The sequence below is a fragment of the Pan troglodytes genome, chromosome 8 (genome assembly GCF_028858775.2).
Source record: "Pan troglodytes isolate AG18354 chromosome 8, NHGRI_mPanTro3-v2.0_pri, whole genome shotgun sequence".
In the NCBI taxonomy this organism is placed as follows: Eukaryota; Metazoa; Chordata; class Mammalia; order Primates; family Hominidae; genus Pan; species Pan troglodytes.
The window spans coordinates 113,187,468-113,213,599 of NC_072406.2; the positions used below are offsets into that span (position 1 = coordinate 113,187,468).

The following is a 26,132-nucleotide window of genomic DNA, read 5'->3' on the forward strand; positions in this document are numbered from 1 at the left end:
CAGGGTCCCAGAAGGAGGCATGAAGGGATGGGGTGTGTCTGGGTTAGCTTGCCCAGTGTCAGGACCTCCAGTCCCGAAGGAGAAAGCCCAGAGCTGGGTGGTGTCTGCCAGGTCCGCTCTCCCCGAAGTCTACTCCTCGCCTTCCTTGGCGTTGCTTCCCATTGGCTGCCTGGGGGCAGTGGTCGGAGGTAACTGAGGCAATGTGGTTTTCACCTCTATCTACTTAGAGAGTATGGGAAGTCCCTGGCCCTGGAGCTGGGGATTCTAGTGTTAGAGGCAGCCTTGCTGCTTGGTGGGTTGCCCATTCCTCTGGGCTGGTGGGCCCAGGTCTTTGTGCACTGCTCCCAATAAGGAAGGGCAGAAGAATGGGGCCCGCTTCCCTTGTTCTCCACTCCCTTCATCCTGAAGGTGTCTCAGGCAGGTCAAGTGGGCACTGGTTATTCTGTGGTTATCTTCCTTCCTCCTTTTCCCCAGGTGACTATGGAACCCCTCGCATGTGCAGGTCCAGAGCCAGGCCACCACACAGCCCCACTGCCCCATCCCAACTGATGTCAGCTCCCAGCCCCTGACCCCTTGGAATTTCCCTCCAAAGCCTAGAGCTGAGTCCCTGCCGCCACCCTTCCAGCTTGGCCTTGGACCCTTCCCAGGTGGGATCCTGTAGATGCTTCTAATGAAGTTCTCTCTGACTCTGTTTGGGGCACCCACCACCCGTGGAAAGGAGCGGCGGCCGCCCCGGCCCAGGCTGCTGACAGCAGCAATCCATCTCCATCACAGTAATGGCGTCCCCATTAATCGGCCATAAACTAATAAAGCAAGCACTTTCCACCCCTCACCCCCCCGCCCCAACTTCATTAAGTCTTTAGTACATTAATATGTCTTACTTAGTGTCAGCCAAGCCTCTTTCTCTGTTTGGGGTGGAGCATGCTGGGGTGGGCACCTCGCCCGGTGGGTGGGGGCACATGACCCCTCTCCTGGCCTGGGTAGGGGGCTACTGACTCAGGGCAACCCGCTCCCCCTCTCCCTCCTTCCTCTCCACCCACTGTCCCCTTGAGGGCCTTGAAAGGCTGCAGAGAAGAGGAAGAGCGAGAGGAACAGGAAACTGTGGAGCAGGAGAGAGGAGGAAACGGGAAAGGAAAAGGAAGGAGGAAGACGGGATGAGCTGGGGAGGAAGGGGGGAAGCTGGGAGGAAGGGGGAGACGGAATGGGGGAGGAGCTGTGCACCTCCAAATTAAATTTGTGATTCAGGCATCAGATGGGCCGACAGCCAGAGATTAATTCAACTGATCGAGTTATAAAGAGCGGGAGGCCTGGGTAATCAATCTTGCAGCTGTCAGGCCGACAGGCAGGAGTATTAACCTGGCGAGACGGCACGTACCCAGGACTTTTTCATTTCATTCACCCCAACCATGTCCCTGACCACCTCTGGTCTGTCTCTCCAAGTAATAATAATTACGGCTGTTAACGATGACAGAGACAGGATGAGGGGACGGGCTCCTGCGGCAGGGCTTCCTCTCCCGGAGCTCCCACCCACTGCTCCGTCTGACCACTCCCAGAAGGTAGAGCAAGGACCAGCTCATGGCACTCTTTGAGAGGTGGGGAAATCAAGGCAGGAATTCCAAAAAGACCTTCAGACAGGCCAGAGGTGGGGCTGGAAAGGTACTTTGGGATAAAGGATAGTGTCCTAGATCCCTCTCAACTCTCGGGAAAAGAATTGTCCTTAAGTCAGCCAGCTTGGCCCCAACACGTTCAGCTGTGGCCAGGGAAGCTGGAATCAGGAAGGTGAGACAGATCCCCTCCTCCGGGCTATTTTGCCTCAGCCACAAACCTGAGCTCTGTGTGGCTTGGGTGGAGGTCCCATCCTGGGCACAGACTCCTGGGCTGGGGCTGCTGTTCTTCCTGGGCAGCCTTCTCTCCTCCTTCTCTCTCCTCCCACCTGACAGTGTCAGTCCACACCTAGGGGGTGGGGGTCTCCCTGCAGAGACTTGTGGAAACACCACCCTTTGAGTAGAGAAGGGGTGGGGATGGGGGTGCCGCCTTGAAGTTGACACCTCTCTCAGCTCTGGCTAATTTTCACATCCTTCAAATTCTGATATCTCTTTTTCCCTCCTTGCTCCAGGGAAAGGAAGGGAGAAGACAAGAGAGGGAGAGAGAAGTAAATAGGTAAGAAGATGTGCTGGGCACCTTTAGGGACTGCTGGGAGTGAGCCAGGGCCTTGTCAGTCCTCTGAAATTGTTATGCCAGGGTGAGCTGCTAGTAGTGGGGGCCTTGGAGGGCTGATGTGAACTGTGAGTTCTTTCTTCCATGCTCAGTGAGAACCAGGCACAGGGTTCGTGGAAGGGGCTATGGCCCCTGTGATGCCCTCACAGTATTCCCTATTATCATTGTCATTATTACCAATCAGGGACCACCCCGTCGCTACAGACAGCAATGCTGTAACAGTGACTAGTGCCAGAAACTGGCTAAAGGTTTTCTATACATTACTACTTTAATGTTCGCAAAGAGCCCTATGAAGCAAGTTCTGTGATCAGCCCCATTTTACAGATGAAAACCTGAGGTTCAAAGAGGTTGGAAGACTCACTCAAGCTCTCACAGCCAGGAAATAGCAAAGCCAATACTGGGCCCCTAGCCAGAGCCTCAGCTCAGCATAGGCTAACTTTCCCCCAAGGCCCTCAAATCTCACTGTCCCCTCTGACCCCTGCCTCCACCAAGGTTCCTCAGTGTTCTCCGTAGGCGGATTCTGGATTTCTCCAGCTGAGGTGACCTGGGCACCAGATCCTTCTGGGTTTGAGAAGGGTGGGGAGGGTGATGCTTCTGTTTGTTTGGAGGGTGGGGCGGGGGACCTGGTGTCAGAGAACACTCATCCAGGGCAAAGGGAAGAGTGGGGGCCCCACTCGGGGAGGCTCCCCAGTGCTCTGCCCTCAAGTAACCCCAGGGAGTAGGCTCTGCCCCCTCCCCAGGCCCCATGGCCTCTTGGGAAAGGAGAGAGTGCTGACTTGCCTATGCCCCCCGCCTTCCCCAAGGATGGAGCAATTGGAGGGGTGCCATGCTGGGTGTGTGTTGGGGTGGGAGTGGATCCTGACTTAGAAGGGCCTAGAGGAAAACTCTCCCTGTCACCTCCTGACCCTAGCTGGGGCTAGGCTGGAGGGGGACTGGGGACATGGGCCTGTCTGAGGCGCCAGGCGCTGGAGGCTGGAACTAGGCCAGCCCCTCTCCCAGGCTCCCTAGGACCCATTTCAAGTGGTTGCTTCCAGGATGACGCAGCCCTGGGGAGGGGGAGCAGGAACAAGGAGCCTGTTTCCAAGCAAAGGTTCAAGGGTTTCCTTTCCTGGGCTCCCGCCCCCTTGCTCAGGGCAGCCACCCATTCTGCCCTGTCAGTCATAATGTTTCTTCCTTATCTGAGACCAAAGCCGATGGAGGGACCCAAGTCCCTGGAGGTTTGGTGTGTGCCCCTCCTGTCCCATCTTGAGGTGGTTCTTGTGCTTGAGTGGGGATAGATGGAGACCCCTAGCACAAGGAACCAGAATCCTCAAGTCTTAAGGTTTTGATCAGTGGGGTGACTGGGAGAGTTAACTATCATGGCTCCTCTCTGCTCCTGCCTCGTCCCGTTCCATGGAGCCTTCTTATTCCTGCAAGATCCTGCATCAGGGGCCTCTTGCGGCATTAGAGATGGGGGTGTTCTCTGGTTTCTAGTCCTCTCAACCCATCAAGGTGGATGTGGATTCAGATCCCGAGGGCTGTCTTGTCATGATCACCACAATTGTCCCTCGCACCTTCTCTGTGCTTTAATTCTCCATCTGTAGGTAATGGAGAGAATGCTGTCTGTGATCTCTGCCTCCTCTGCCTTAGGATGGGGCAAGGTGGGTTGCTGGGGAAAAAGAGAGGAGAGATCTTTTCAGGTAAATCACATAGAACACCTGTTTCTAAACCTGTTGATCCTTCCGTGCCACAGTTTCTGTGTCTGTAAATTGGGAGAAATCACACCTACTTCCTTGGGTTGTTGTGATGCCCAAGTGAGATGGCAGAGGGGGCCTAGCTCTGTGTCTGGCACATTGTGGTGCTGAATAAATATTTGAAACAATCAGCCAGAGCGGGGAAATGCCTGGGGTGTGGTGAGGGTGTGGGCTTCAGGGAAGAGGCTCTCCTTCCTCGCCCTCAGTCTTCTTACCCTCAGTCTTCTCGCCTCCCAGCTCTCTGATCTCTCACTGTGACAAGTCCAGGCAGAGGCCCTCAACATGAGCACCCCAGCTCTGAAGATTGTTTGGACGAGGCTGGAGAACGCTGGCGCGCTAGATAGGGTTGCGTTTGAGGGATGTGTATCTCCACATCCTTGATTTGAGACAGGGGCTATTTGGACATCAGCCAGGCTTTGTGTATATGTGAGTGTGTGTGTCTGTGTGTGCACATGTGTGCATGTGTGTGGATGTGTGTGTGGGTGAGTGGGCTCAATGGCTGGCACCAAAATACTTGCTGATTAATCTTTGTCTTCCGAGCACCCAGCCCTAGTCCCCGGGAAGCTCCAGGGCCTGAGCTGGTGTCCAGTGGGCCTGAGGGGGCAGAATCAGGCCCAGGAAGATGGATTTCCCTGTCCCCTCAGGCCCCACCCAGCAGGGAAGCAGGGAAGACTGCTTCATTTTGTTTAATGGGATACTGGGGGGGACAGTAGTCATGGGGCATTAACTGCTAATTGGGTCCATAATAAAGTTAATAAAGCTCTTATGGTCTTTGCCATTAAGTGTAATTAAGGGGGTGCTCTGTGGCGAGGAGGGGGTTGTTCGCGGGGAACGGGTAGTGGGCTCTCACTGGCAGGAGCAGGTGATGGGGAAGCTGGCAACCATGCCAAGGCCAGGAGCTGCACTGGCTTCTGGAACCACCCACCCCTGGCTGGGCTCCCGCGCAGCTCCTCTTGGGATTGGAGGTGGTGAGGTGGACAGGAAGGGAAAGGGTTTACTCTGTGCTGTTCATAGAAGTCCAGGGGGAAAATCATTAACTTCAGCCCCAATGCCCACACCCTTGAAGAGGCTCAGAACATGGAAGAAATGTCATCTTCAAGGAGAGATGGCACGGACAATCTCTGAGCTTTAGGGCATGGCTTGACTTGTGTGTGCTGAATGACTGGGGATGTTGCATAACCACTCTCAGCCTCGGTTTCACCTTCTGTAACATGAGGATAAAAACAGCATGGTTAGGAGGGTTCCAGAGCTATGTAGTGGGAGACAGCTAGATGAGTGACTGTCGTGCTGTTATTCTTTTTGTGAGCTCTTGTTTGTTTTGTAATAACACAAGAATGTTTGATGAAGCCTTCTTGTATATACAGAAGCACAGAGTGACCCTCTCATCCCTCTGTCATCGATGTGGTTGTTATTTTTCCAGAGTTTTGGGGATATATTTATATAATATATGTGTACATGCAGAAACACATAGTTTTCTTTCTTTTTTTTTCTTTTTTCTTTTTCTTTCTTTCTTTCTTTTTTCTTTCTTTCTTTCTTTCTTTTTTTTTTTTTTTTTTTGAGACAGGGTATCACTCCATCACCTAGGGTGGAGTGCGGTGGCGTGATTATGGCTTACAGCAGTCTCAAATTCCAGGGCTCAGGCAATCCTCCCACCTTAGCCTCCCGAGTAGATGGGACCACACGTGTGTACCACCAAAACCAGCTAACTTTTACATTTTTTGTAGAGATGGGGGTCTCCCTATGTTGCCCAGGATGGTGTCAAACTCCCAGGCTCAAGCAAGCCTTCTGCCTCGGGCTCCCAAAGTGCTGGGATTACAGGTGTGAGCCACTGCGCCCAGCCTACATTGTTTTCTTGGATGGCTGTATGATATTCCATCATATGGCTAAGTTTTAATCATGTTGCTTGTGCCCCAGATGGAAACCTAGACTGTTTCTAGTCTTTAGCTCTTACAGTACTGCAAAAATACCTTGATGTATTTCTCTGAGCACAAGTGCAGGACATATATAGACAAATTCCTCGAAGCGGAATTGTTGGGTCAACTGACATGTTCATTGAACATTTTTGATAGATATTGCCAGACTGCACATGAAGATGATTGCACTGTCTACCCCCAGTGTCAAACCGGCAGAGGGGGTGCCTCCCAGGTGCTCAGCTCAGCCACCTCAGTTGCACTCAGACACACTCCTGGACAGCTCCCGGGATGGGGGAGTCCCAAGGAGAGCACGCAGGACAGGGAGCGCAGCTTCCCCGGGGAGGGGTGGGACAGGAGGGACAGGAGCCAGCCCTCCCCTCTAAGCCTGAGAAAGCCACTAGGTAAACTCGGTTGTCAGAAGGGAGGGAGAGTTTCAGTCAGGGTCAGGGGTTAATGCGATGGAGCTACTGGGACACGCTGTGCAAACAAAACAAGTTAGGGGAGGGGAGGGGCCGGCCCTCTGGCCACAGGGAGGGAGATGGGCCAGTCAGCCTGCACTTGGCTCTTCCCTGGGTAGCTGCCATCGTGGGCACAGGTTCTGGGCTGTTGAGGACCTTGTGGCCAGGCTGCTGGGCTCTAAGGCCGAGGGCAGCATTCTCCTTCTGAAGGCCGCCCCCCAGAGCTGGCACGGTAGGCCTGCTGAGCTGCCCTGCCCACCTTCAGGGCCCCTCCACAGGTAATCCCCCTGGAGCCCTGTCTGGGAGGCTTTGGGCGGTATTAGAGGTGAGCCGGGTGGCGGGCCCTGGAGCCAGGCCCAGCTTTTAGAGCATTCCTGAGCATTAGGCTCCCTGTCCCAGCCCAGCCTTGCCCTCACCCCATGGAGCCCCTGGGGCTTCTCTGCTTCAGCTGCTGCTGGCCTAATTACAGGTGTCCATGTCAGGGTCAGCAGTGGAGTTAATTCGGGGCTTGTCTTGGGGTGGCCGGGGCTCATTAATGGAGTCCCAAAGAGCCTAGGGATGAGCCAGGCAAACAGGGGATTAGGGGCTGAGGAAGACTGCTGTGGGGGAAGGCTGGCTAGGCAGGGCTGTGAGCTGGGCCCCGGGGAGGGGGTCAGCTTCAAGCCTGTGTGTTCACCCACCCACCCACACAGGCGCTCATGAGACCCAGCAGTGCTCAGACACGCAGACACACACAGCCACGGGCCAGACACTCTTCAGAGACACATATGGACTCTCATACACAGGCTCACACACACAGACACACACCATTGGACTTAGAACTGCTCCCTGAGAAGCCTTGAGGTGTGCAGGAGGGGTGGGGGAGATGAACCAGAGATTTCCCTCTTCAGCCAGAAACTCTGGCCTGCCCCTGCCAGCCCCCTCCTGTGCCCTCTCCCACCCTGGCCAGGGCATTGAGCTTCCCTTCTCCCTTTCCTTCAGCATCTCCTCCCACCATGGACTGGAATTCCGAAGCACTGCTCTGTGGGTAGAATGACAGAGCCGGCTCCCAGCCAGGATGCAGGGAGGCGGGGGTGGTTTCTCCACACCCCTCAATCCAGCCTGGCCTAGAGGGTCCCTGAGCCCAGCTGTCAGTCCACCTCCCCCACGCCAATTCTGTGCCTCATGACAGCCCTCGGGTTCTGTGGGGAGGCAGAGCCACACTGCACAGAGGTCACCAAAGAGAAGGAGGAGGAGGAAGACAAGAAAGGAGCTGACAGGAGCCAGGGTTGGGGCGGGGGCTGGGCAGGGGGAAATCGCTTAACCCCGAAGCCGCCACTAGTCTTTGGAGCCCCTGCACTGATGGGGGCCAGCTGGAGCTGGCTGAGGACAAGGGGCCCAAGTGTGGGAATCCAGGGAGGAGGCCTCCCTGGGCTTCCTGGGTCAGCTGGGAGGAGAGACCCCGGAGCCTTCTTCTCCAGCCCGCCCTCCTGCCGCCATCCCTCCCTAGAGTGTGGAGACAGGCCCCGGCTCCCTGGCTCTGTTGCCAGTGGGGGAATTTTTCCAGCATTGACCTCACCCCCACCCCACCCCAGGCTGGCTGGCTGATGTTCCTGCACTCCTAACAGCGTGGCCATGGCAGCACAGGGCAGGCAGGGGATTCAGAAACCCAACCCTTGACTCTGGAAGAGTCAGGTTTTCCCAAGGATACCTCCTTCCACCTGTGCCCACTTACCAAGGCACCTCCTTGACTAGTATTTAGAAGTGACCCCAGGGATAAAGTGACTCCCATTACAGAAACAGCCACTGCTCCATCCCACTAACTTCACCTGCTCATCAGTAAAGGTGCCCAGGGGTCAGACTGCCACCTGTCATCACCTCACTCTTGGTCCTAGGCATCAAGCCTCCCCTTCTGGGCCCCCAGTGTCCCCCATGCCATCCCAGGACCCCACACACACTCCAGGCCCATAATTGAATATAAAGGCCCAGAAGCTAGTGCAAACAGTGGCATTAATCACCAGCAACCTGGCAGCCTCCTGCCATAGATCTTTTCCACACGTAGAATAGCTCATGTTAATCACTGCCGCTGATTTATTGTCTTCTCCGCCTTGTACATAAATTATTCACTGTGGCTGGGCTGCGAAGGAATCCTGTAATGAGGCCTTCCATCCTCCCATCTCCAAGGTGAATCCTCAGACCTCCGGGTCCACCTAGTTGTGTTCACTGGTGGGTCAAGGCATGGAGCCACAGGCATGGGATTGAGGGGATGATAGGGAGTGGGGACCCCCATGCAAGAATATCTGTCCCCCCAGGAGCACATATAGGAGCTCTTCAGCTCCAGGAAACAGGGCTGCGGCCTCGCCTCTCCAGCTCTGGACAGGAGAGACAGGGCAGAATGGGGCGGAGGAGGCTGTTGGGTGGCCCCAGGGCTTCCTAACGCTCCGGGAGAGTAAAGCCTTCCAGCCTTTACCTGGAAGTTCCTGCTCACCACCTGAGAGACTCTCCCGCCAATCAAGGCCAACTCTTGGGAGTTCCCCATCACCGGAAGCAGGATGTGGGCGTGTCCACGGGGGCAGAAGACCTGCCTCTCCCAGCTCCCTGTCCTACCCTGGGGTCTGTGCTGCTCTCTGGCCACACCTCTGAAATGGCCTCAGCCTCAGGAAAAGGTGGTGGCAGTAGTTACGGCAATGGCCACCAGATGGCAGCCCTGATACCCAGGACAGTAGCTCAGGGAGGTGGGAGGCTGCATTTGGGTAAGGAAATGCCTTTGGGAAGGTGGGAATCCGCCAGTGGAGGGTGATGGGGAGTGGGTGGAGAGGGGGTCTTGCTGACAGGGAGAGCTCTTAGCCTCAGGGGACCAAAGTACAGGACCCACTTCACACATCAAACCACTCATGGTGACATCCTCAAATGGGATGGTCTCAGGAGAGGAAATTGGGGCCCAGGTGTATGTGGGCAAGTGGGACCCCAGAGGGTGTGGGTGCCACCAGATGGACTTCCCTGGCCCTGGCCCAACACCCCTGCAGCCTGACTTTCAGGCTGTCCTTCCCAGGCTCTGATCCATCGCATCCCAACCCCTCTCTCTTGGCTGGGGCACTCTCGGAAGCAGCCAAGACAGGAGCTACTGTGTACTGTGGTCAGCTGGGGGCCAGCAAGCCCCGCCCTCAGGATCTGTTTCACTGCACACATGCAGCACTGTGAGTTGCTTAGACCCAGTCCATCAAGAACACCTGTCCCCGCACAGGCCCACTATCTCCTCCCACTCCTGTATGTAGAGTGGAGAGCTGCTCAGAGATACAAATGGGTCCTAAGATTCAGGAGGCTTGTGGCTGCAACACTGGGCTTGCCAGAGGGCCCCTCCAGCCCTTCACCCCTCCACAACCCCCTCCCCACACACCTTACATCACCTACTGAGGCAGGGCAGAGCCTGCACTGGGATGGTGTAGAGGATGCAGAGTACTGCCTTGTTACCCAGCCAGTGAGCTGCTTTCCAGCAAAGATGCGGGCTCCGGTCCTTTAAATACCTTGAGCCTAGAGGGCAAAGCTGGCAGAACAAGGCTCTGAAGGCCTCCTTTTGCCCCAGCTGCCTAGATGGGAGTCCTAGGAAAACATCTGGAACTCTGTGTCTCCTTGGCAGTTCTTGCCTAGGTGTCCTTGCTGTACATCCCACCGCTAAGCTCTCTGGAGATATCCGCTGGGATTCTGGAGTGCCCCTCCCGGACCCCAACAGGCCCTCTGGGTTCTGATGGGAACTCCCAACCCCAGGCAGGGCCCTATCTCCTGAAGGCAAGGTCAAGACATTCCCATCAATGAAGACCAGTGTTCCCCCAAGTGCAAGTCCTGTGCCTACTTCAGACCTACTGAGCTGGAATCTGTGGGGAAGAGGTCCAGATAACTGAATTGTTACCAAGCTTCCTAAAGCCTGAGAACCTCTGTACGAGACACTTCCTTAGAGCCAGGCTCATGCCCTCGTTAGATCAGCTTCCTGAGGGCAGCCCCAGACCAGGATGGGTGAGTTGTGAGGTTTTTCTAGTTGGCCTCCGAGTACTGACTTCCCTGCCACCACCGCCCTGGAAGTGGGCACACCTTTGGCCTCCTCACTGTCCTCCTGCCTGGTCCCCTTCCCTTCCCGCCAGCCCTCTGGCCCTTCCCAGCCAGCTTGCCTGGCTTCCTGGACCTGCTGTCTTCATGTCTGTCTTCACATCTGTTCCAAGGCTGCCCCAGCCCCGCTTGTTTATCCTTCAGGGGGTCCAAGTGGGTGTTTCAACTTCAATTATGCTCTGACCACAGCCACCACAGATACCAAAACAAACGTCCTGGGCGTCAGAGGTGGTGGAGGCTCAGACAGGCTGGTGCCAGGGGGCCTGATAAAGGGGGGCCTGCTTGGGCTTGGAGGTGATGAGAGCTGCTCCTAGTGATAGGGCCCTGGGGAGCAGGGGCTCGTGGGTAACTGGCCTCCTCAGGTAGGCCCAGGCCACAGAGGGGACAGTGTCTTGGTCTTAGTACCTCTCTCTCCGTCTCCCAGCTTCTCTCCAGTCTCATGTAACAGAAGCCTTTTTTTTTTTTTTTTTCAGTGGGGACGTGACTTGTAAAAGCCTTGCTTCTTCCCAGCTGCTGGCTAAGTCTGGCCTCACCTCCAGAGGACAAAGATCTTGACTCCTCAACCCAGGCCGGCCTATTGAGATCTTTTTAAATCCCCTCTCAGACCTTGTGGTCAGTGTCTGAGGATGGTAGCAGAAGTCAGGGATCCTGGACCCAGCTCTGTTGGATTGTCCCTGTGACTTGGAGTGTGGTCTTTGCACAAGCTGTGCTTTGGTTTCCCCTCTCTAGGTCAATTAGCAGAACACATTTCCCAGTCTGATTGCCCACAAGGGAGAAAAATTCAAACCTTCCAGGCTCCCTGGAGTCCCTGGAGAATACAACGAGGTGTCTCAGGGAGCAATGGGAAGCAGGACGTGGTGCCTGCTAATGAGTGGGCCCTGATTTCCGTCTGGAGCATCAGAGGATGGAATGCCAGGCATCCATGACTAGAGAGAGGCCCCAGCTCCCATTGATCTCTGTGGCAGGAACCAGGAGACCCAGCAGAGGCCATGCTCAGCAGCCCCTCCAGCTGCGCTTCTCCTTAGTGGGAAGGAGCCCTCTTACTCACTGCACCCTCTCTGAATTCTCCCCCAGTACCTGCTTTTGCCCCTACCCTTGCCTTCTGCTTTTCCCAAATGGCCACCTCAGCTTATCTGCCGATTGGCTGATCTCTGCAATGATCACATCCGGGAACACCTTTAATAACAATGATAACAGGGCCAGGCACGATGGCTCACACCTATAACCCCAGCACTTTGGGAAGCCGAGGCGGGTGGATCACTTGAGTCCAGGAGTTCGAGACCAGCTTGGTCAACATGGTGAAACCCCATCTCTATTAAAAATACAAACATTAGCCAGGCATGGTGGCAGGCACCTGTAATCCCAGCTACTCGGGAGGCTGAAGCGGGAGAATCGCTTGAAACTGAGAGGCAGAGGTTGCAGTGAGCTGAGATGGTGCCACTGCATTCTAGCCTGAGTGACAGAGCAAGACTCCATCTCAAAAAATAAAATAAAATAAAAATAATGACAATAGGGCCAGGGGCGGTGACTCACACCTGTAATCCCAGCACTTCAGGAGGCTGAGTGGGGAGGATCACTTGAGCCCAGGCGGTTGAAGCTACAGTGAGCTATGACTGTGCCATGGCACTCCAGCCTGGAAATCAGAATGAGAACTTGTCTCTAATTATATATATATATATATATATATATATATATATATATATATATATATATATATATATAATGATAATGCAAGGAAAACAAAAAACAGCTCCTATTTATCGAACACTTCCCATGTGATGTGCCAGATGCTTTTGTGATTTGATCTTTCTGTCCTACAAGGCAGATGGATATAACAGCCCCACTTTATAGATGAGGGAGCTGAGAGGTTAAGTAAATGTTCCAAGGCTGCACTAGCTCCACTAGCAAGTGGCAGAACTGGATTCAAACCCAATTAGTTCTGACTTCTGAGCCCAAGGTTTTTGCTCCAGGCTTCGGATGTGCTGTAGAGAGCGGGGTTTACTTTGTGTTGGCTCCATCAGCCCCTTGAAAGCTCAGGGTCATGGCTTCTGTAGGGGGCTCCTCTCTCTCTTTAGTACTCAGGGTTGAAGAGACCCTTGGGCCACTCAGGGGGCCCCAGAGTCCTGCTGGAGACCCAGGGAAGCCGTCTCAGTCCCAAATGAACCTGGTCATGTGTCAGCTCCCTGTCCACACGGCTGAGGGCAAACTTTCTCAGAGCTCAGCTCTGGCTCTGCTGCAGGATGTGAGTTTGGGGGTTCTGTTTCTCTGAGCTCTCGAGGAGGGTCTGGATGAGGGTGGGGTTTCTATTCTGATCTCTGTTCTGGTTCCTCTTACTCATTCAACCCTGGCTGCTGCCCAAACACAGGCAGCCTCTGCCCTGGGGCTGGAGCCACAATGTGGCAGGTGGAGGGATGGGAGGTGGACTATTGGAGCCAGACAGCTGCTTCCTATCCCTGCCATGCACATGCACACACACAGTGAGGAAGGGGCAGGGCATGTGAGCTCTGGAAGGAGGGAGGGCCACCAGGGGCTCATTAGGGTGAGTATGGGCACATTTGTGTCTTTGTGAGTGTGCACGCTGGAGATTGGGAGTGTGCTCGTCTGTGGCTGTGTGTGGGTGTGTGCCTGTGAGGTGGGGTCCAGGCTGAGTATGAGAGTGTGAACATGTGGGTCTTTGAAAGAATGAGTATGACAGAGCAGTGCACTAGTGTGACCATGTGGGGTGTGACTGCTTACAAGTGTATGATTGTGTGAGCGCACAAACATGCATGGGAAAGACAGTTGCTGTCTCTTAGAGGAAAAATCCCAGAACTCCAACAGCCAACGTCTGCTCTGCTGTTGACCAGCTCTGTGGCTTTGAGCACATGACTTCTCTGAGTCTACATGTCGCTACCTGCAAATGGGGAGGAAACTGTCTCACAGGGTAATCATGAGGACGAGGTGCAGGTGTGGGTGGAGCACTTTGTCATCTGTCAAATGTAGGTCCCTGGGAAGGTCAATAAGCAATCTCCATCCTCTGCCTCTCTCCCCCACTTGCACCCCCACAACATGCTCAGGCCCCAGCCAAGTGCCAAGCTGGGGTGGGTGGTGTCCCAGAGCTGCAGGCTACATGGCCAGAGGTCCAGGCTCAGGAGGACTGGTTAGGGATGGTGAGAGTGAGCAGGTGTGGTCCCATACCTGTCTACTCCAGCTTCACATGTTTGACCCAAGGCTGCCCTGCCCCACCGGCACCAGCCCATCAGCACTCATTATTCTCCTCTGGATCTGAGGGGATTCTCCTCTATCTCACCCCAGCCCAGCATGCTGTGGCTTCTGCTGCCTCCTCCCTCTGGGGAGGTGAAGGCCCCCCCAGTAGGAGGCTCTCACTTCAGGTTCCCCTTCTGACCTTCTGAAGGCCATTCCCCACTAAGATCCCAGGGTCTTCAGCCCTGTTTCACTTCCATTCCCAGCCTCCCCTGAGCTTCTCAAATGATTCTGGGGCACCTAGTCCATGCACCTACATTTGGAAATCATCTACTTAGCACAGTGGTTCTCAACCATGGCTGCACATCAGACAGGAATCACCCAGGGAAGACTTGAAAGATCCTGATGCTGAGGCTGCCCCCAGACCAGAATTTCTGGGTTGGTACTCAGGCATTATTATAGGTTTAGGCACGGAATGGTGGGTCATGCCTGTAATCCCAACACTTTGGGAGGCCAAAGCAGGAGGACTACTTGAGGCCAGGAGTTCAAGACCAGCCTGGGCAACATGGCGAGACCGCCTCTCTACCTAAAAAAGAAAAAAAGGAAAAAAAAATTGTTGGGCATGGTGGTGCACACAAGCAGTCCTAGCTACTTGGGAGGCTGAGGCAGGAGATTACTTGAGCCCAAGAGTTTGAGGCTACCGTTAGCTGTAATCACACCACTGCACTCCAGATAGTCTCTAAAAAAGCAAATAAAATGACAAAATAAAATAAATATAGGTTTAAAGCTCTCCCAGGTGATTCTAATGTGCAGCCAAGCTTGAGAACCACTGCTGATGTTTCCCAAGCCTCCTTGCTGAGAAGAATCACTTGGGACGCTTCAAGTATTGAAGTGTATTCAGGTATTGAAATGTATTGTGTTAAATACACAGCTTCCCAGGCTCCCTCCCCTGGAAATTGTCATTGGGTGAGTCTAAGATAGGGCCCTGTAATTTGCATTTTTAATAAATACCACAGATGATTCTAATTATTAGGGAATTTTGGAGCTACTAGCCTAGAGCTGTGTTTCTCAAACTTTAATGCGCATCCAAATCACGAGGGGATCTTGTTAAAATGCAGATTCCGGTTGACTAGTTCTGGGGTGAGAGCCTGAGGAGTTATAGAAGTTCTGGCCAATCGGAGCATAAATTAAGAGATGGTGAATAATAAGACAAGACCAGAGAAGAAGGCAGGGACCTTATAAACTGTGACAAGGAGCTCAAACTTGATCCCATGGCAATGAGGAGCCACCAGAGGGTTTTAAACAGAGGGAAAGCTTGTTCAGATACATATTTTAGAAAGATGTATTATTGTGGCCATGTGGGAGATGATGGATCATGCATCAGAGGATCAGACATCAGCCAGGAGGCTGTTGCCACATTCCAGGTGAAAGGTGGTGGCCTGGGCTAATGAGGTGGGTGCAGAGGGAGAGAAGTTAGTAGTCTTGTGGAAGACTCAGTGATCAGTTGGGTGGAGGCTGAGGGGGAAGATGAGGGAGGCTCCAGAGTAACCCCTGAGCTGGCTACTGACTTGGCAACTGGTGAAGAGGCGTGCCCATCTTGGTTGGCTCTGAAGCTTCCTTCCACATCTACTGACTCTATGGTCTGATCATTGTTTGGCTTAGCTTCTTGTGGGACCAGGGTGGGAGAGAGGCTACAGGAAGCTGCCTGAAATGCGTTATGGAACTGGTGCCTTGGAGAGCCCTTCTCCTTGACTTTGAGTGACTCTGGAGGCTCCCTGTCAGCAGTTGCCAAGGCTTAGAGGCTGCTTTGGGGATTCGGTCTTCTGCATACCTTGGCTCTCCATTTTTTTCCTCTCTGGCTCCCTTCCAGAGAAGGAAGCCCAGATGAAGAGAAATCTGCATCCAAATGGCACCCTTGCTCTTGGATCCCATCTGGTGACTCTCCTTGTGAACCCTAAGTGCCCCCTAAAGACCTCCCCCAGGCCATTTCTCCTGACATCTCTGCTTGGCACACCAGTCCCATCCTGACCTTGACCACAGACCCATCCCCACATTGAGCACTGTCTACCCACTCCAAGGACACTTGGCCTGTTCTCCTGTTTGGGGACCTTATTTTTCCCTTTTGGCAGCTAAATGTTGGCTCAGCATCCCCTAACCAAGTAACTGCTTTGCAGTTCCCAGGCTGCTCTGTCACATCTCTCTCTGGTATAGCTCTTTCTATGGTGCAAGTGTGCAGTAAGACTGAGATTCAAGTCACACTCACTAGGCTGGGAGGGCCATTCTGTAATCAGTTGCCATCATCTTGAGCGTCTGGTGAGAGCTAATAGTATGTTGGGCACCAAACTAAGGACTTTATATGTATTATCTCAGTGTATGTTCACATCTCCAAGAGATAGATTGTGCAGTGGTGCGATCTCGGCTCACCCGCAACCTCCGCCTCCCAGGCTCAAGCCATTCTCCTGCTCAGCCTCCTGAGAAGCTGGGATTACAGGCACACTCCACTACTGCCTGGCTAATTTTTGTATTTTTAATAGAGATGGGGTTTCGCTATGTTGGCCAGGATGATCTCAAACTCCTGACCTCAAATGATCCACCTGCCCCAGCCTCCCAAAGTGCTGGGATTACAGGCGTGAGCCACTGTGACTGGCCAGGTTCTCCTATTCTTATTTTACAGATGAAGAAATAGGCAAAGATGTTAAATAACTTGCCCAAGGTCACTCAGCTAGGAATTGGGACTGGAGCCTCGTGCATCTTCACCACCGAACCGCACTGCCTGTCATAGTCCTCATCAGCAACCAAGGCTCAGTTAAGTCCTCTGCCTAGGATCAGCCTCACTGGATTTTTCCCAGAGAAAATGTCAGGCCAGGGCTAAGGCTCATACCCAGAAAGCTGAGGGAGGGAGCAGATGGTAACCCCAAGGGGATTTTGCCACAGTGGAGTTAGGGATAGGAGGTCAAAAGGACTGCAGTTGAGTCTTGCTCTGCCTCTTGTTATCTGAGTGAACGTGGCCAAGTCTGACCTCTCTGAACTTCAGTTTCCTCATCTGTGACACGGGGATGGCAGTAGAAGCTACCTCTCAGAGGTTATGAGGAACAAATGAGGAAATGTGCAAGGCAGGATTGTATCAACTGCAAAGAGCTGCCTGATGTAAGTGGCTGTTAGTGCCAGCAGTCACTCAATATTTATCATGAATTACTAGGACCGAATCCAGGTGCTGTGAGTACAGCCATGAGCCCCTGGGCCTGGACTTGTCCCTAAGATGACAAATTGCAAGTCAAACAAGAATACAGTCACCTTGCCACTCTCCGCCTTCCATGGGCCTTTTGTGATCTTTCTGAAGCTATGACTTGGGCCCTGGCCATCTTTCCTTACCTGTGTAAACTGAAGGTCTCTAGCCCTCTAACAGTCTAGACAGCCCCCAATTTTAACATTCCAGGGGTGGAATGGGAGGCAGGTCCTTGTGACATTTGCTAAAGCAGAATTGCTGCCAAAAAGGGGCCTCTTTCTTCATGCAATGAATAAAAATCTTAGTGCCTCGTGTTTGTGTATGTCAAGACTCACTGCTGAAACTTTTGTTAATTCATTTATTCAAATGAACCACATTTATTTAAATTTACTTTAAATTTCAAAAGTAAACTAAAAATGCATTCTTGTTGTAAGAAATACAGATGAAATAATCCTTCCAATTCCAGAATCATCTGCAGAGGTCACTGCTGTGGTCAATTCACTGTGTATCCTTCTAGATCATTTCCTATGCATTTACCTACATGTATATATTATTCAAAGAGAAACATACGATTTTTTTGTTGGGTTTTTACCTTTGTACCTGAGTATTTTTGTTTTTCTGCAATTTGCTTTTCCAGTGAGCGGTGGCTCACGCTTGTAATCCCAGCACTTTGGGAGGCCGACGCAGGCGGATCATGGGGTCTGGAGTTTGAGACCAGCCTGGCCAACACAGTGAAACACCGTCTCTACTAAAAATACAAAAATTAGCTAGGTATGGTAGTGGGTGCCTGTAATCCTAGCTACTCGGGAGGCTGAGGCAGGAGAATCACTTGAACTTGGGAGGTGGAGTTTGCAGTGAGCTGAGATCGTGCCACTGTGCTCCAGCCTGGGTGACAGAGCTAGACTCCATCTCAAAAAAAATGTATCTATCTATCTATATATATGGCTTGGAATGAAAATATGGCATGCACATTTTCCCATATCAGAACATGGAGGTCTACCTCATTATTTTTAATTGCTTCACCTTAAGTATTCCATAGATGGGGGTGCCACTGTTTATTCACCCATTCCCACTGGTGGACTGTTAGGTTGCTTCTGATTTTTCATTGTTGTAAATTTGCTTAGTGAACTCTCTGGTATGTGGTTCTGTGGGCAGACATGGCTATTTTGTTAGGATAATGGATATCTAGAAATAGAGTTGGTCAAATGAAGATGGGTATTGTTAATTTTAATAGAAACTGCCAAAATACCTATCAAGAAGACTGAACCAATTCAGGGCACTTCCAAGAGAGGATGAGAAGACCAACTTACGTACACACTCTCTCCCATGCTGGATACTGTCAGTACATTGAATTTTTGCTAATCTAATGGATGAAGCTAAAACAAATCTTATGTCTACTTTAATTTGTAGTTCTCAAATTATGATTGCATTTCTCTCATGTTGAGCATATTTTCCTAAGTTCATTGGACATTGTATTTTTATTTCTGTAAGTCACCTCTTCATATACTTTGCCCATTTTATTTTTATTTTTATCTTTGGAGACAAAGTCTCACTCTGTCACGCATGCTAGAATGCAGTGGGCGATCCAGGCTCACTGCAACCCCCGCCTCCCAAGTTCAAGAGCTTCTCCTGCCTCAGCCTCCCGAGTAGCTTGGGTTAAAGGTGCCTGCCACCACGCCTGGCTAATTTTTGTATTTTTAGTAGAGACAGGGTTTCGCCATATTGGCCAGGCTGGTCTTGAACTCCTGACTTTAGGTGATCCACCTGCCTCAGCTTCCCAAAGGGCTGGGATTTCAGGGGTGAGCCACCGTGCCCAGTTGCCTATTTTAAAAACTGGGGTTTCAAAAATATTTTTCTTATTAATGTGTTGGAAATTCTTAATTCTAGTTATTAATATGTGTTGTATTTTGGCTGAGTGCAGTGTCTCATGCTTGTAATCCTAGTACTTTGGCAGGCTGAGGAAGGAGGATTGCTTGAGGCCAGGAGTTTGAGACCAGCCTGGGCAACATGCAAGACTCCCATCTTTACAAAATATAAAATAAACAATTTAGCCAAGCATGGTGGCATGTGTGCCTGTAGTCCCAGCTACTCTGGAGACTGAGGTGGGAGGATCGCTTGAGCCCAGGAGTTCGAGGCTGCAGTGAGCTATGATCTTGCCACTGCCCTCCAGCCTGGGTGACAGACCAAACACACACACACACAATTTTATTTTAATTTAATTTCTTTTTCTTTAGAGATAGTGTCTCCTCCTCTTGCCCATGCTGGAGTACAGTGGCATCATCAGGGTTCACTGCAGCCTTGACCTCCTGGGCTAAAGCAATCCTCCCACGTCACCCTTCGAGTAGCGGGGACTACAGTCACGCCACAATGCCCAGCTTACTTGTTGTATTTTAGTTGCTTGTCTTTCAATGTCCTTTACCATCTTCTATTATACAGCAGTTTCCAATTTAGATGTAAATATTTTGTCAATATTTTCCTTTATGGCTTTTGTAGTTACTCTCTTATTTAAAATTGCTGTCTCTAGCCTGAAATTATTTAATTTTAACCCACATTTTATCTTAACATTTTTAGAGTCAACTCTTAATTTCCTCTCCAATCTACATTGTGAATAGTGTGAGATAGAAATAACCCTTTCGTGAAGTTTGGAGGGCCTCCCCGCCACTGTGGGTATCTGGACTATGAGTCTGATTTACTAATATCAAAGCACACCATTAGTGTTTTCATAATTTAGAAGCAAGAGGATGTGAAGCAACAGTGGGCATCAGGTGAGGTGAAGGAAGTGTGCAGTGGAGTGGGAGTGATGGGAGGGGACCCCTCACAGGGCTCAGCTGACTGGAGATACAAAAATGGCTCCCTGCAAAGAGAATAGCAGGTGGCCCCCAGGGATCCTGGGGGGCCATCTACCCGTGCCCTGGTGTACAAAACATCTTTCCAGTACACCCTGTGTCATCATATAAATGATCCGTTTCCTTAGCAAGCAACCTCTTCCCAACTACAATGTCAGTTGGAGGGCCAGGCACGGTGGCTCACGCCTGTAATCCCAGCACTTTGGGAGGCTGAGGTGGGCAGATCACCTGAGGCCGGGAGTTCGAGACCAGCCTAGCCAATATGGTGAAAGTCCATCTCTACTAAAAACACAAAAAAATTAGATGGGTGTGGTGGCACACACCTGTAGTCCCAGCTACTCAAGAGGCTGAGGCAGGAGAATCACTTGAACCCAGGAAGTGGAGGTTGCAGTGAGCCGAGATCATGCCATTGCACTCCAGCCTGCACAACAAGAGTGAAACTCCATCTCAAAAATAAAACAAAATAAATATAAAATAAAATAAAATAAAATAAAATAAAATAAAATAAAATAAAATGTCAGCTGGGGGACAGGGACTGTGTCCTCCTCATTTTTGTCTCCCTTGCACCAACACAGAGCCAGCACCCCTGGTGAATGCGCATACACCTTCCCGTGCCAGGCACATGCCCACACTTCCCTATGCTCAGGCTGGTGTGTGGGGTGGGTGTCTCTGGGTAAGCACGTGCATGACAAGTGTTGAGACTGCACATCGACATAGCCCACATGCTTGCGTCTCAGTGTGGCCATATGCATGCAGCTAGCACACCTGTGCTTGTGGGCATGGGAATACACATGTGTCTGCCTTTCTTCCCTTGACAGTTTTCTGCCCTCTACTTCCTTGGGTCAGAAAAAGCAGGAACTTTTTCTCTTGGCAGGAGGAATATTTATTAACAGGGATAAAGTGAGGATACTGCAATCCTTGTAGTTTCTCCTGGGGAAGCCTCATTCTTTCTGAGGCCTCTGCCCGCCTTCTTTGCTCTCTTCTCCCCTCCTTTTTCTATTTCACATCTTTTTCCTTCCCCACTTCGGGAGGAAGCTCATCTAAGCTCAGCCTTTGCTGACAAGGCCATTTGGGCCCATTAGTTGCCTCCTAATGAGTGACTGCCTTCTCAGCCCCTTCCCCCACAGCAACTGGGAGGCAGGGATCAATTAGCTGCTGCCGTAAACACACACACACACAAACACACACACACACCCTTACATGTGTATTTATGCTTCCACATGTATATGTACACGTCACATACTATATATGATCATAAATACACTCATAGCAAATACACATACATCTTCTCTTCTTGACCAGTAATATCTCCTAGGGGTCTCTACTCTGCTCCTTGCTCTGTTCACCAAGAAGAACACCCATGGCCAAACCCACACTCCCCAGCTCAAACCCAGATTCCCATGATTCGAAATGAAGTTCAACTCTCATGTTTTACAGGTGGCCAAATTGAAGCTCAGAGTAGGGAGGTGACTTGTCCAAAATCCCTCAGTCAGTTAGAAGCCAAGCTGAGCTTATGCTCAGTCCTATGCCCTCTGATGCCCAGTGCAGTGCTACTGCATCCGAGAGAGAAGCGGGGTGTCCCATGCAGGCCCACCTTGATCACGACAGAGCTGTGGGGCTTCAAAGGTAGCATGTCTAGGTTAGGGTGTGCAGGCATGATCCTTAAGGTGATAGGGACTGGGGAGGCTCTGCCATGAACCAAGGTGGGAGAGGGTGGGCTTTCAGGGAGGCCTGCCTTGTCCCCTGGGTTGGCCTGGCCTGGAAATTGTGGAGAGAGGGGTCCAATCTCAGTCTCCCTCTGGCTTCTGCAAGTCTCACCATGGCTGTCTCTCCCTCCACCGAGTACTGACCTCAGGAATCCCTGATTCCTGGCAAGCTCCCTCTTGGCCAGATAGGAAGGGGGCACCTCACTGAGTACCCTGTTCCAAAGTGTCCTCTGGGGGAAGACAGGTTCCATCCTGGCCTTGGCCCTGGCCTGTTCTCCACATTCCACACTAGGATGGGGGGTGTGAGGACTGGGTCCAGGCCTGAGGCACGCAAGACCCAGCAAAGTCCTGCATGACCAGCCTAGGCCACCTGGGTCAGAATGCCGTGGCACCACTGTGGCCAGCCACTTGGAGACATTCGTAACAAATACACATACATCCTCAGCAGCTGGGTTTATGGCTGAGTCTTAGCAATTTTGTCTCCTAAGGTCCCAGCCCTGCCAGGGACCCAGGCCCTGAATGGAAGAGCTGAAGACGGGTCTGAGCGGCCCTTGGGGAAACTTACCCAGGAGGGGTCACAGCAGGGGCAGGGGCTTCCAGAGCCCCCTTTCACCCCAGAAGCTGGAAATGATACTCTTCTTGCCCCCGCTCAGTCCCTCTCCCAGAGGCGGATGTTGTGGGGGGGCTGCAGTTCTCATCTACAGGCCCCTCTTCTCCCTGGGAGCCCCAGACCCCGCCTCCTCTCCCAATCCTGAGTCCCTGGCTGGAGGTACTGTGCAGACGGAGGCCTGTTACCTGCCACTCTCCATAGCCCTCAAGGCCGCAGTGAAGCCTGCCGGGGGCTCGAGGGGGCATCCTGGTAGCCCATCCCTTGGCTGATCTGGGTCTCAGTCAAGTCCCCAGGCCTGCTCCCTGGCCTCCCCCTCAGCAGGGCTTAGCTCAGCAAGTCCTCCCTTAGATTAAGTTTCCAAAGGGAATGTCCTTTTCCAGCGCGGCCCTCGCCCTACCCTGAAAGGCTCAGAGCAGCAGAGTCTTGGCTCTAGGGGTGTTGAGCCAGCAGGTGCCAACAGGGGATGGAGGAGGCAATGGGCCCTGGGGCAAGGGCAGTGGGGGACACGGGCTCCAGGTCGGGAAGACTTGGGCTGAAATCCTAACTTCCATTTAGTACCTGAGTGGCCTTGGAGAGCTATGCCACTTTTTTCCTAGAGAGCTTGTTAAAATACAGTACCGGGCCGGCGCGGTGGCTCACGCCTGTAATCCCAGCACTTTGGGGGCCGAGGCAGGCGGATCACCTGATGTCAGGAGTTCAAGACCAGCCTGGCCAACATGGCGAAACCCCATCTCTACTAAAAGTACAAAAATTAGCCGGGTGTGGTGGCACATGCCTGTAATCCCAGCTACTCGGGAGGCTGAGGCAGGAGAATGGCTTGAACCCTGGAGGCGGAGGTTGCAGTGAGCCAAGATCACACCACTGCACTCCAGCCTGTGGATGGAGCGAGACTCCATCTCAAAAAAAAAATAAAAATAAAACGCAGTACCCCACTCTTAAGAGTTTTTTTTTTTTTTTTTTTTTTTGAGATGGAGTCTTGCTCTTCGCCCAGGCTGGAATGCAGTGGCACGATCTCGGCTCACTGCAACCTCTGCCTCCTGAGTTCAAGCAAGTCTCTGCCTCAGCCTCCCGAGTGAGTAGCTGGGATTACAGGTGCCTGCCACCATGCCCGGCTGATTTTTGTATTTTTTAGTAGAGATGGGGTTTCACCATCTTGGCCAGGCTGGTCTTGAACTCCTGACCTCGTGATCCACCTGCCTTAGGCTCCCAAAGTGCTGGAATTACAGGCATGAGCCACCGTGCCCGGCCAGAGATTTCTTAATGTGTAAAATGAGGAGAACAAGGGGTTCTCCACAAAGACTTCCTCGCAAGAATGAGAAGCCATGTATAATCTCTATTACTGTTTACTTACGTGTGCACTGACAATTTTTGGAAGGGCATACCTCCAGAAATGGGAATAACAGGAGGAAGGAGGGAGCCTTTTACTTTTCACTTTATTCTCTTTTGTCCTGTTTTAATTTTACTATGAAGCATGCTTTATTTTCATTTAAAGAAAGGAAGGGAAAGAAAAGAAAAGAAAAGATGAACCGCTCCCAGCCAAATAGCTGAGCCCCAGTTGAGTCAGTAAACGTAGTCTTAATTGTTATCTGTTAAATAGTTAACAACCCATCCTTCACTGGGCATTGTTGGGTGTGAAAGTGATTTGTAAATAAATTGCTGTATAAATGTTAGTTATGATAAACAACTAGGTAATGATGTATTTCTATGCACAATTATGTATGTGAGGTGGCCTGTCCTAAATATGAGTGGCTGTGTATATCCTTCAGGGGAATTATGCAAATGTTGTAAAGCGGTGGTGAAGAGCACGCTGCCAGTAGCCATGCTGCCTGGGTTTGAATCCTGAATTCAGTATCTACTGGAGATATGATCTTGGGCAAGTTACTTAGCCTCTTTGTGTCTCAGTCATTCTGTCTTTAATATGGGGACAATTAGGCCAGGTGTCTCACACCTGTAATCCTAGCACTTTGGGAGGCTGAGGCAGGAGGACAGCTTGAGCCCAGGAGTTTGAGACCAGCCTGGACAAGATAGTGAGACCCATCTCCACAGAACAAAAATAAATAAATAAATAAAAACAATGGGGATAATTAGCCAGGCATGGTGGGGCACCACTGCACTCCAGTCTGGGTGACAGAGCAAGCTGCCCGCCTCTCTAAAATAAAAAAATAAAAAATAAAAAAATAAAATGGGGATAATACCTACTCCATAGGATTGCTGTGAAGGTTAAAGTGAACTAAGTCATGTAAAACTCTTAGAACATCCCCCAGCACATGGTAAGTGTTCAACAAATGTTTTTTATTTTGTGTATCTATGTGAGCATGTTAATGTTTCTCATCCCTTTAACAGGAGGAGCAGGTGGCCAGACACAGTGGCTCACGCCTGTAACCCCAGTACTTTGGGAGTCCAAGTGGGGAGGATCACTTGAAGCCAGGAGTTAAAAATAATACTAATACTAATACTAATAATAATAATAATAATAATAAAAAGAGGAACATTGTCTGACCCTTCCCTCATTAGAGGGGCTTTGTGGCTCTGTCCATCCTTTCAGTCTGTTTGTAGACACTTAACTTTGGTAACTGCGAGCATCTGGAGTGCTTGAGGAAGCTGGGCTTGCTCAGAGCTCCCATCCTAACAGGAAGCCCTGGGAGCGGAGGAGAGACACACATCTAGCTTGCATCCCACCATCGATGCTTCCAGGACACTTCTGGGGGTGGCAATATACCCATTGTGCCCCTGGGTCACTCAGATAAAATATCAGCTGAGCCAGGAGGGAACCACTGAGGGTGGGGGTGGAGAAAAGTAGGTCACTCTCAGAGGCCATCCAAGAGCCAGGGGCAGGGAGGGGCAAGGCGGGGGCGGGAGCAGTTTATAAGGGAGGCTCTGCAAGCTCAGGTCAGAGAGAGGTGTCATTCCAGCAGCAGTGGCAAGCTTAATTCCCCATCCTCTTCTGCAGGGTCAGCCTGCCCTCCCACCCACCCCACTCCCAGCTCTTGCTGCTTCTGATGCTGCTGGGAGGGCTGTTCCAGTGCATCCCACCTCTGGAGGCACCTCTGGGAGATGCTGGGCTGCCAGGCAGGTTGAGCAGGTTTGAGAGAAGGTGGGAGGGACCCTGACTTGGAGGAGGCACCTCGGCCTGGAATGGAGCCGGGTTCCTCAGGCGCCCAGACAGGTGGCAGCCTGAGGAGGGGTGCAAATGTGCTCAGAGCCAGAGCCCAGCCTGGAGGGAGATGGGAGAGCTAAGACAGGCTGACCTCCACCCCTGGGCTGCACAGCCCCGTTCCCAGTGTAGGCCCTATGTCCCAGAGACCTGCAGAAGTCAGAGATTCTGAATGCAAAACTGGGACATAGGGTCAGGCAAGGGCTTGTGAGACACATGGGATAACGTAATTTAAAATGGGACCTACCGCTCTACCCCCTCCATGGGGCATGAGCACACGCACTGGGAAATCATCACCTGTAGGCTTGTGTGTATTCATCACACAAGCACACACTGTCAAACACATCACCCACAGGCACGAGTACACAATCATGAACACATAGATACTCGCAGGCACAGACACCACACGGGGATGGTGCTGGAGCCCAGAGTGCTCTCTCTCGCTTTCCAGGTTCAGAAATCAGATCCTGGGAGTTTAAATAGTGTGACCAAGGGCCACCTTTGGAGGGTCCCCAAAGAGAGGCCCTCTTCAGGCTTTTCTCTCCTAAGAAGCCACTCCTTTTTTTTTTTTTTTTTTTTTTTTAAATTTTAGAGCAAACATCAGCCAGAAGCCACTCTTGCCTAATACCCCGCAGCCACGACCTCCCTCCATAAGTCTTTTGTCCCTCTGTGGAGTGGCTGGCCTTCCAATACTGCCACATTTGTGTGCACACCTGAGGTCTGACCCCTTCCAGGACTCCAACTTGGGGGCTCCTGGAGGGCTAACTCCTCCCTGATCAGGGTTTTTCCCTCAGGGACACTGCTTTATTATTATTATTTTTATTTTATTTATTTACTTATTTTGAGACAGAGTCTCGTTCTGTCGCCCAGGCTGGAGTGCAGTGGTGCGATCTCGGCTCACTGCAAGCTCCGCCTCCCGGGTTCACGCCATTCTCCCCCCTCAGCCTCCCGAGTAGCTGGGACTACAGGCGCCCACCACCACACCTGGCTAATTTTTTTGTATTTT

At 51.8% G+C, this 26,132-nt stretch overlaps 1 long non-coding RNA gene across 1 annotated transcript in view; it reads right to left on the minus strand.

Annotated features, from left to right (window-relative positions):
* Positions 1 to 2,460: 2,460 nt before the first annotated feature.
* LOC107966816 (uncharacterized) overlaps positions 2,461 to 26,132 on the minus strand; it is a 42,451-nt gene continuing 18,779 nt past the window's right edge. Inside the window, exon 3 of the long non-coding RNA XR_001706795.3 lies at positions 2,461 to 3,865. This is a non-coding gene — a long non-coding RNA (uncharacterized LOC107966816). The remainder of the gene's footprint in view (positions 3,866 to 26,132) is intronic.